Source organism: Vulpes vulpes, chromosome 13 (assembly GCF_048418805.1).
Source record: "Vulpes vulpes isolate BD-2025 chromosome 13, VulVul3, whole genome shotgun sequence".
Lineage (NCBI taxonomy): Eukaryota > Metazoa > Chordata > Mammalia > Carnivora > Canidae > Vulpes > Vulpes vulpes.
The window spans coordinates 156,886,906-156,897,099 of record NC_132792.1 but is presented as its reverse complement, the minus strand read 5'-3'; the positions used below and the strand labels follow the sequence as shown (position 1 = coordinate 156,897,099).

Below are 10,194 nucleotides of genomic sequence, written 5' to 3'. Positions count from 1 at the left end.
GCCTTTGGCTCAGGGTGTGAACCTGGGGTCCCGGGATCGAGTCCCACATCAGGCTCCCCTCAAGGAGCCTGCTTCTCCCTCTGCCTATGTCTCTGCCTCTCTCTGTGTGTCTTTCATGAATAAATAAATACAATCTTCAAAAAAAAAAGGTTATTATTAAAAAGCCAAGAACTAACAAGTGTTGACAAAAATGCAGAGGAAAGAGAATTTCTGTGCACTCTTGTTGGGAGTGCAAAATGGTGGAGCCACTATGGTAAAGAGTATCAGAAAATTAAAAATACAACCAGCATGCAATCCACTAATCTAATTCTGGGTACTTATTTGAAGAAATGGAAACACTAAGTTGGAAAGATACATGGACCCCTATGCTTATCGCAGTATTACTTACGCTAGCCAACAGATGAAATGATCTAAGTGTCCGTTGACAAATGAATGGATAAAGATGTGGTATATATACAATGGATATGACTCTAAGAAAAGGATGAAATCTTGCCTTTTGCACAACCTGGATGGACCTAGAGGTGCTATGGTAAGTGAAATAAGTCAGCCAAAGACAGACAAATACTGTATGATTTCAGTCGTATGTGGAATGTAGGAAAGCAAATGAACAAACAAAACAAACCAGGAACTCGGATACAGATAAGAGTCTGGTTGTTGCCAGAGGGGAGGAGAGTGTGGGATCAGCAAAATAGAAAAAGGGCACTAGAAGATACACACTTCCAATGATAAGATAAATAAGACTCAGGGATGCGATGTGTAGCATAGGGAATATAGTTAACAATATTGTAATGACTTTGTATGGTGACAGATGGGAACTAGATTTATTTTAGTCATCACAGTATAATGTATATAGATGTTGAATCACTATATTGTACACCTGAAACTAATATAATACTGTATGACAACATCTGTGTGTCAACTACAAAATTAAGTGTCACAAAGCACAAATGTAGGGTGGTGTGAGTGTATATTTAAGATGTCGGTGATAACAAGAACATGGTGTCACTTAAAAATCATTCTAAATTTACAATCTCATTTATACACAGACTAAATATTTCCTACTGCATAAGCGGTATTTTTATTTATATTCTACAGATGAGGAAAGTCAGTCCTTGGGAGACCTGCAACTTAAATGTCAGCCCTCTACTTCCAAAAACCTTTCTTTTTTCCACTCAGTTGTGGTTTAGTAAGCATCTCCTAAAATGTGCAAAAATGACATATAATTTATAAAATGATCTTGTAGTTGCAATGTAGAAATATATGAAATAATCTGAAAATTAATCATTGGAAAAAGAAAATGTAATTGTGAGTTAAGAGATATGTGGTTTGGTGGGCAGTCTCATATAGAATATAAATATGATTTTATCCTTTTATTCTGTTTTCAAGATTTCTTCAGTATATAGAACTCTTTAAAAAATTGATGCATATTTGATTTTAAAAATCGTATTAGTTTCAGGTGTACATTATAGAGACTTGATATTTTATATGTTATGAGATGATCCCCACAATAGGACTAGTTGCCATTTGTCACCATACAAAGTTATTTTAATATTGACTATATTCCCTGTGCTATATGTTTCATCCCCATAACTCTTTTATTTTATAATGGGAAGCCTTTATCTCTTGATACTCTTGGTATGGTGCCCATGCCCCCAACCCCTCCCCTCTTGTAACCAACAGTATATCTCCTGTATCTATGAATCTGTTTGTGTTTTGTTTGGTTTGTCTGTTTATTTTGAAGGCAATTATAGTTTGAAACACACACACACACACACACACACACACACACTCTTTCTGAAAATCAGAAAAATCTATGGTTTTAGAGGACAGAAGAGAAATATAATTAGTATAGGTAAATGCTTTCCCCTAATTTTAAAATTTCTCTGTCCTAAATGATAAATATTTGATAGAACAAACTTACTTTAAGCAGTGCTTTCTACTTGAATTGTTTTCTTTTTTTAAGATTTTGTTTATTTATTCTTGAGAGAAGGTGCATGCATGAGGCAGGGAGTGGGGAAGAGGGAGAGGGAGAGGGAGAATCTTGAGTAGCCTCCATGCCTAGCATGGATCTGGATGGAGGCTGGGGGGGGGGGGGGGCTTGATCTCATAACTGGAGATCATGACCTGAGCCCAAATCAAGAATTGGAAAATTAAATGACTGAGCCACCCCGGCAACCCAAAAGAATTCTTTTGAGAAGGAATTCTAAGCCTAGCATTATCCATAATATTCTGAGGTTATGAGGGAGAGATAACACTGTGAGTGACTGTACCTGTATCCTGTTGTATGAGAGCCTCCTGATGTTATATGTGGCTCTAGTTTGATCTAATTGAATTGGGAGTATTTTTCAAGAATTCTATAATCATCTATTTTTTATTTTATATATTTAATTGAAGACTTGTACTTAATTTTTTTTTTAATTTTCATTCCAGTTGGTTAACATGCAGTGTCATATTAGTGATGCAATGTAGTGGTTGATTCAACAAATCATACTTCACTCATGCTCATCACAAGTGTGCTGCTTAATCCCTATCACCTATTTAACCCATTCCCCCACCCACCTTCCCTCTGATAATTATTAGTTCTCTGTAGTTAAGACTCTGTTTCTTGCTTTGTCTCTCTTATTGTTTCCCCCTTTGCTCATTTGTTTTTTTTTTTTCTTAAGTTTCACATATGAGTGAAATCATATGGTATTTGTCTTTCTCTGACTGGCTTATTTCACTTAGCACAATACTCTCTAGCTCTATCCACGTCATTGCATATGGCAAGATTTCATTTTTTATGGTTGAATAATATTCCATTATATATATGTCACTTCTTCTTTATCCATTCATTTATCAGCGGACACTGGGGCTGCTTCCATAATTTGGCTATTGTAAATAATGTTGCTATAAACATAGGGGAGCATGGATCCTTTTGAATTAGTGGTGTGGTTTTTTGTTTGTTTTGTTTTGTTTTGTATATTTTGGGCAATTCCTGTATCATAGAGTGGTTCTATTTTTAACTTTTTGAGGAACCTCCATACTGTTTTCCACAGTGGCTATACCAGTTTGCATTCCCACCAACAATACAAGAGGGTTCCTTTTTCTCCACATCCTCACCAACACCTGTTGTTTCTTTTGTCTTTTATTTTAGCCATTCTGATGGTATGAAGTGATACTGTATTGTGGTTTTGATTTGCACTTTCCTGGTGATGAGTGATGATGAACATCTTTTCATATGTTTGTTGGCCATCTGAATGCCTTTGGAGAAGTGTCTATTCATATCTTCTGCCCATTTTAATAGGATTATTTGTTTTTTGGAGGGTATTGAGTTGTATTAGTGCTTCATATATTTTGGATATTAACTCTTTACCAGATATGTCATTTGCAAATATATTCTCCCATTCTGTAGGCTGCCTTTTAATTTTGTTGATTGTTTCCTTCACTGTGCAGAAGCTTTTTATTTTGATGTAATCCCAATAGTTTATTTTTGCTTTTGTTTCCCTTGCCTCTAGATTAGAGTAAGAAGTTGCTATGGCCATGCCACTGCCTGTGTTTTCTTCTAGGGTTTTGATGGTTTCAGGTCTCACATTCAGGTCTTTAATCCATTTTAAATTTATTTTTGTGTAATGGTATAAGAAAGTGGTACAGTTTGGTTCTTTTGCATATTGCTGTCCAGTTTTCTCAACACCATTTGTTGAGAAGTCTTTTTCCCATTGCATATTATTTTCTGCTTTGTTGGTTAATAGCTGTGGATTTATTTCTGGGTTTTCTATTCTATTAAATTGATCTACGTGTCTGTTTTTGTGCGAGTACCATACTGTTTTGATGACTACAGCTTTGTAATATAACTTGAAGTCCAGAATTGTGATGCCTCTAGCTTTGATTTTCTTTTTCAAGATTGCTTTGTCTATTTGGGGTCTTTTGTGGTTCCATCCAGTTTGTTTTTTTACATTTGTTTTTATTTAAGTTTGATTTGCCAACATATGGTATAACACCCCATGCTCATCTCATCACGTGCCTTCCTCAGTGCCCATCACCCAGTTGCCCCATCCTCCCATCCTCCTCCCCTTCTGCAACCCTCAGTTTGTTTCCCAGAGTCAGGATTCCCTCCCAGTTTGTCTCCCTCTCTAATCTTTCCCACTTAGTTCCCCTCCTTTCCCTTATAATCCCTTTCACTATTTCTTATATTCTGGTTCCATCCAAATTTTAGGGTTGTTTATTCTGTTTCTTTGAAACATGCTGCTGGTATTTTGATAGGGATTGCATTGAATGTGTAGGTTGCTTTGGGTAGTATAGACATTTTAACAATATTTGTTCTTCCAATCTGTAAGTATGGAATGTCTTTCTATTTTTTATGTGTCAGAAGACTTGCTTGTAGCAAAACTTTATGCTTAGTGCTACAGGAAATGAAATGATTCTTGTCCTCACGGCAATTATAATTAATATAGACATGACAAATCAAAATATAACAGTATAAGGCAGAATGTAGATGACAGTGAGAACAGCTACTATTCATTGAACAGCCATAATATTCTAGACTATTTCCATATTTTTATGTGTTATCTCTAATCCTGTTAGCAACACCAAATAGTAGGAATTATGTCCTCAAAAGAGAAGAAATGAAAGCTCCGAGCCATTGGTTGGCCTATGGTCGTGTGACAAAAAAGAGCAAATCCAGAGATAAATGAAGTGGAAACACACACACACATAAATATTCATAGATATATACATAAAGAATATGCACATTATACATATACATACATAAATACACGTACAGAGTATCTCTACATGGAATACTCTTGTTCATGTCTTTGTTCTTTTTTTTCTTTGTTCTTTTTTTATTTTTTTATTTATTTATTTTTTCTTTGTTCTTTTTTTAAACAAATTTTTATTATTTTTCTTATTGAAAACTACACTGAACGTTAAATGTCCACCTTTGCAATGAATAAATACAGTAATGGTAACCCACACTAGAACAAAACATTTCTGATAGCCATTATTTATTTTGGGGACAATTTTAAACTCTTTTTTTTTTTTGTCACAGAAACAGGAATGTATCTATACAATGTCTCAAAATAGGCCATCATCAAATCAATCACCAAAAGGCGATGATTTAAAAAAGACTATGAATATAACATGTAACTAGTTGATATGAATCTAATAGGATTTGATAAAATCAATCACATCTAATAATGCACCATTAGTGTTCTTGTATAAGATACCACATGAAGAAAATTTCATCAATGTCTAAAAAAGCGGATTAGTTCATAGACAATCTGACAAGTTACCATAACAAGTGTTTCCTGAGACATAAGGAAATGTAACATTATTTTTCTTGAACACTTTTAGCTCAAGATTTCCACTCAATAAAGTAGCTGAGGATCTAAAGCTGAGAAAATATACTTGAGTACAACAGCTTGTGAAACTTAGTTCTTCCCCCCCATTTTTCCCCCATCATTGGAAGGTATTACTGAATTCACAACCAACTTGCCTGCTCAGGGTGCAGTTCACATGGGAGAGAGACTCTGTAAGGAGCCCGTCTGATCTTGGATCCTATGCTGGCAGTTGTCAAACACAGGCACAATTTTCTCCCCATTTTGTAGTAATTTAATCTTCCTATTAGCAAAAGAGTTCACCAGCTGACATGGACTGAAAAGACAAGAGTCATAGGATGGAGATTTCCTCTTAGTATTTTTTTGTTTTGATTTTTTTTGGGACTCCTGAAACAACACTCTAGAAGCAAGGTGTTCAGGACCTGCTGTGCCCAAAGGACTGATGAATGAAAAAAATTTTTTTAAATTTTTTTTAAATTTTTTTATTTTTTGTGATTTGATGCACAGATGAAGAGCGTAGCACATCATAAGAGAGGTTGGTCGTTAATAAATCATGTCCTAGTCTTTCAGCGCTTCTGTAACCAGAAGACAGCTTCAGCTTTCCCATGTCTTGGCTTCCAGCCCTTTTCACCCTGCAATATCAATGACGCATATGTCTGGAATCAGTTAAAAAGATGGCCAAATTCCTTTTCTTAGTTCATCTATTTTTCACTGTCTCTTGGTCCCGGGTTTGTCTGAATGGTTACTGACTGTCATTTCTGCTATTGCTCCTTGCGGTGCTCTCTACTGCCCCCATGTTTTGTAAGCTGGTTGGGAGAGGGAGCTTGGGAAGGGTGTGCCCCTATAGGTTATGGGTCCCTGGGTTGCCTCTGGGGACCACCCCTTCCTGGGCTGCACCCCATCCTCTGGGAGCTACACCCACACTGTCTGGTAAGTAGCCGTTTGCGGTGCTCTGGGCTCTGCAGGAGTTGCTTGTCGATCTGTTCCTGGCCAGGGGGCTGTTGTGACAAAGAATTCCTTGTTCACAGCATCTTGCGTGACCTGTGATTGCCCAGCAGGCAGATCTCGGTGGCAGCTGCTCACTACACCAAGCTATGTGGGGCTTACAAGTGAGATTCAGTGCATCTTTCAAGGGACACCGAGCAAAGCTGAAAGGCTAAGATTCATGCCCTTCGAGGGCTGCCCCTTGTGTCCTGCCTTCCTTGAGGGCTTAGGCCAAGGCTTGCTCATTCACCCGCCCACTGTGGACAGCATTCGCAAGGAATGCTTCATGCCTCCTGTGCTTTCCAGTAAAGTCCTTGGTGAGGTGGTGGTGATGTTCACTGAGATTACAGGACAGGGAGACGCAGTCGCTCTCACACAGCCAATCCTGCAGGGCGCAGACCTTCTGCACACCCAGGGACTGCTCTGCTCCATCCTGGAAGTAGGGCTCCTAAAATATGCTGCTGGATCCAAAGTCCTTGACTGGAACAGCAGCCACCTGCCCTGTGCAACAAAGGCCGATGAGGCCCAGCATCTCCCCGTGGACGCAGGCTGCTTGTGAGGTATCCACCTGGATCTCCTCAACACCCTGGACCAGTGTGCCTTCCTGCAGCACCTGGTACAACCACGAGTCCTGGAGGTACATGTGAAGGATGTGGGAGATGCTGGAGTCAGCCATCTCTTCCGCTGCCCCGGGTGCAGTAGTGCACGTGGTGATCCTGAGCTGGCCAACAGCCTTGAGGTCAACATGGTCATAGCCGCTGCAGATCTGCAGGATCACTCTCTAGGCTTTGAGCTTCTCCAGGTCCTCCCTGGTAAGGGTGATGGTATGGCACATGCATCACAGAAGGCCACGGTGGCCAGGGCCCCCAGGATTGACATCTCCATGCTGTGGTCTGTGCCACTGAGCAGCACCACCAGAGGGCAGGGATGCAGGGGGGTATTCTTGATCTGGGGGTGAATAAGTTCACAAATTCTGTCCAATTGCTGTCTCTTGATTTTGTGCTTATCCATAAGACCATATTTTTTTTAAATTAAAAAAAAATTTTATCTTATTTATTTGTAGTACAGGAGTTGGGGAGGGTTGGAGGGGCCGAGGGAAGAGGAGGGAGAGAATCTCCAACAGACTGAGCTTGGAGCCTAAGGGATGGAAGGACCTGGAGATCCTGACCTGAGCCCAAGCCAAAAGGCCATCACTCAACCAGCTGAGCCACCTAGGGACCAGAAGGGCCATCCTTTATGGAAGTTGGCAACCCTCTGGTTCAAAAGGCAAAGAGCAGTCCCCTAAGAATTGAAGAGAATGAGCAGGAGTGCATGGCACTATGTCACTATGAACCCAATATAAAGCTGTCTGTATGCTATCGTTCACACAAAGGGCTGTTTGTCTTTTTAAGGGAATCTGGGTTTATTGGCTTAAAATTATTTAGGGCGATGGAACTCTGTTTAGGCTCTGGGCCGTAGGTGCTGGTTTGGGCCCCACTTCAGGGTCCTGCCTTGTCTCACGGCTCCTTCCTGGTCCTGTCCTGGGACCAACAGGCACGCCAACAACCCTGTGGGTGTGGGTGGTGTTGTACTGACCTTGGCTCCCGGGGTCAGACCCCGCACAATGGCCTGTGGGAGGAAGGAGCCATTTCTTTTGTTCTTTTGTTCTATGTCTCTGCTTCACAATAGAGGCACAGAGTTCACAGTATAAATTATTCTTGGTTTGTTTTTTTTTTTAGCTTTTTATTGTAGCTTGTGATTTTGAATGTTTTCTCTCTACTCATAAGACAGTGTAGAAAATTAGAAAATATGTAAAAATAAAAAAGAAGCAAATAAAAATGATCTGAGAGCTTGCCAGCAATAATACCATTCACATTTTAGAATAACTTATCTCCATCTTTATATACTTGTATACTTGTGTGTAATTATATGTATAAGTTTATTTATACATGTGCGTATAATTTTTGTTGTGTAAAATTGTGGTCATGTTACCTACACAACTGGTATTATATATACACACATACATACAAGTGCTTTTTCACTTAATGTTTTTTCATAAGTCTTTGCTAGTTATCAAATAAACTTTGAAAACAGCATCATTAAAATTTCTGTAATATTCCATGTAAAGGTGTTTCCACAATTTATGTAACTCTTTTCCTTTTGTTTGGTTTTATATTTTCAATTTTATGCTATATACGCAGTCCTGCATAAAATACACTTGTACAATAGATCTGGTTCACAACCGATTATCTCCTTAGAATATATTGAGAAGAGAATTTATTCTGTTAAAATGTAAGAAAACCTTGAAGAGTCTTAATCTAAATCACAAAATTTTACTGTGTTTAGGTGTATTTAGTCCTTTTGGGAAGATTCAGCGAAACTCTCTTTAGGGCAAGGGAGTTTAACAGTTTACTTAGCTCGGCATCCATTTCTGGAATTTAGTGTGTACCAACAGCTCTCTTAGGAATTGAGGATTATCAGAGATGAAAAAGGCAGTTTTTTTGGGATGCTTGGGTGCCTCTGCGGTGGAGTGTCTACCTTTGCCCCAGGGGATGATCCTGGGGTCCTGGGATCGAGTCCCACGTCGGGCTCCCTGAATGGAGCCTACTTCTCCCTCTGCCTCTCATGGATATATATATATATATATATATATATATATATATATATATATATATGATAGAATAAATAAATAAATAAATAAATAAATAAATAAATAAATAAATAAAAAAAATACAATTTTTAAAAAGGGCAGTTTTGCCCCAATGATGTATAGTCCAAAGAAGTACTGTGCTTCTCCTGTAGCCAAGTGACCTTTTACTAGGAGGGTCCATGCCTCCATTCCCCAACACAACCCCCAGTTTAACTCATCTCTTACCTCTGGGGGCCTTGCTGCATTTTGGTTATGCTTTAGGCTGCCGGAATCATTAGACTTGGGTCAGACCTTAATTCTGTCCTGTGTATTCAATGGTTCGGTTAACATTTTAAACTTTTGTGTCTGTCAAATGAGGACGATAATACTACTGATATCACTGGTTTTTGTTAATTTTAAATGACATCACGTATGTAAAACTGTATAGTGTCTTACACATCATAAACTTGCAATAAATGTCGACTGTTATTATCATGTTTCTATGTTGAGAAGACCGAGTGTCAGTCCAATACTTAGTTAGGCCTTGAATGGTTCTGGAGCTTAATATTCAATGACAGGTGAAGATCCAAAGTAAAGGTGTACATAGAAAGAAGTAACAGGGGACTGTTCATGTCACAATAAATGGAAAGATTGGAGAGAAACAAGGTTAACCCTAGGTGCCTTTTGTTATTTCGATTTGGCCAGCCTTTGTTTTAACTGCTTCACAAATATTGATTTCACCCGACAAGTCAGGCACTGATGTTATTTGTATTCTATAGATGAGAAAATGGAGGCAATGAGAAATGACACGATTTGCTCAATAATTTGCAAAGAGAAGTTAATTATGCTGCTTCTCTGCTAGACACTGAGAAACAGGGTCTTTTTATCACATCTTTTAGTAACTCTTCAGAGTAGTTCCTGAAGGAAATATCATTCCCACTTTACAGATGAAAAAACTAGGATTAAATAATATCAGAAAAGCATCTTTGGTTCCATGACTAGGAAAGAGAGCTGCATTTGAATACACAGTGGCATGCCACCCAACTTGTGTGCTTTCCTCTTTTCTCTTTCTACAGTGCCTCCAACTTTCAGGAATAAACAGTGAATTTTCTTAAGATTTATATAACTAACATAATTAAAACATTATAATATGTATAACTAATATATATATATATGTATATATATATATGCCCACACGTATAAATACATATATATATGTATTTGCTTTCTACCATCCATCCGGGAGACCACGATCTCAAGACAAGAATATTGTCAAGTAAACAAGCA

At 38.4% G+C, this 10,194-nt stretch overlaps 1 pseudogene; it reads right to left on the bottom strand.

The window, feature by feature from the left end:
* Nucleotides 1–6,076: 6,076 nt before the first annotated feature.
* LOC112934508 (C-terminal-binding protein 2 pseudogene) lies at nucleotides 6,077–7,310 on the bottom strand (annotated as a pseudogene).
* Nucleotides 7,311–10,194: the final 2,884 nt, after the last annotated feature.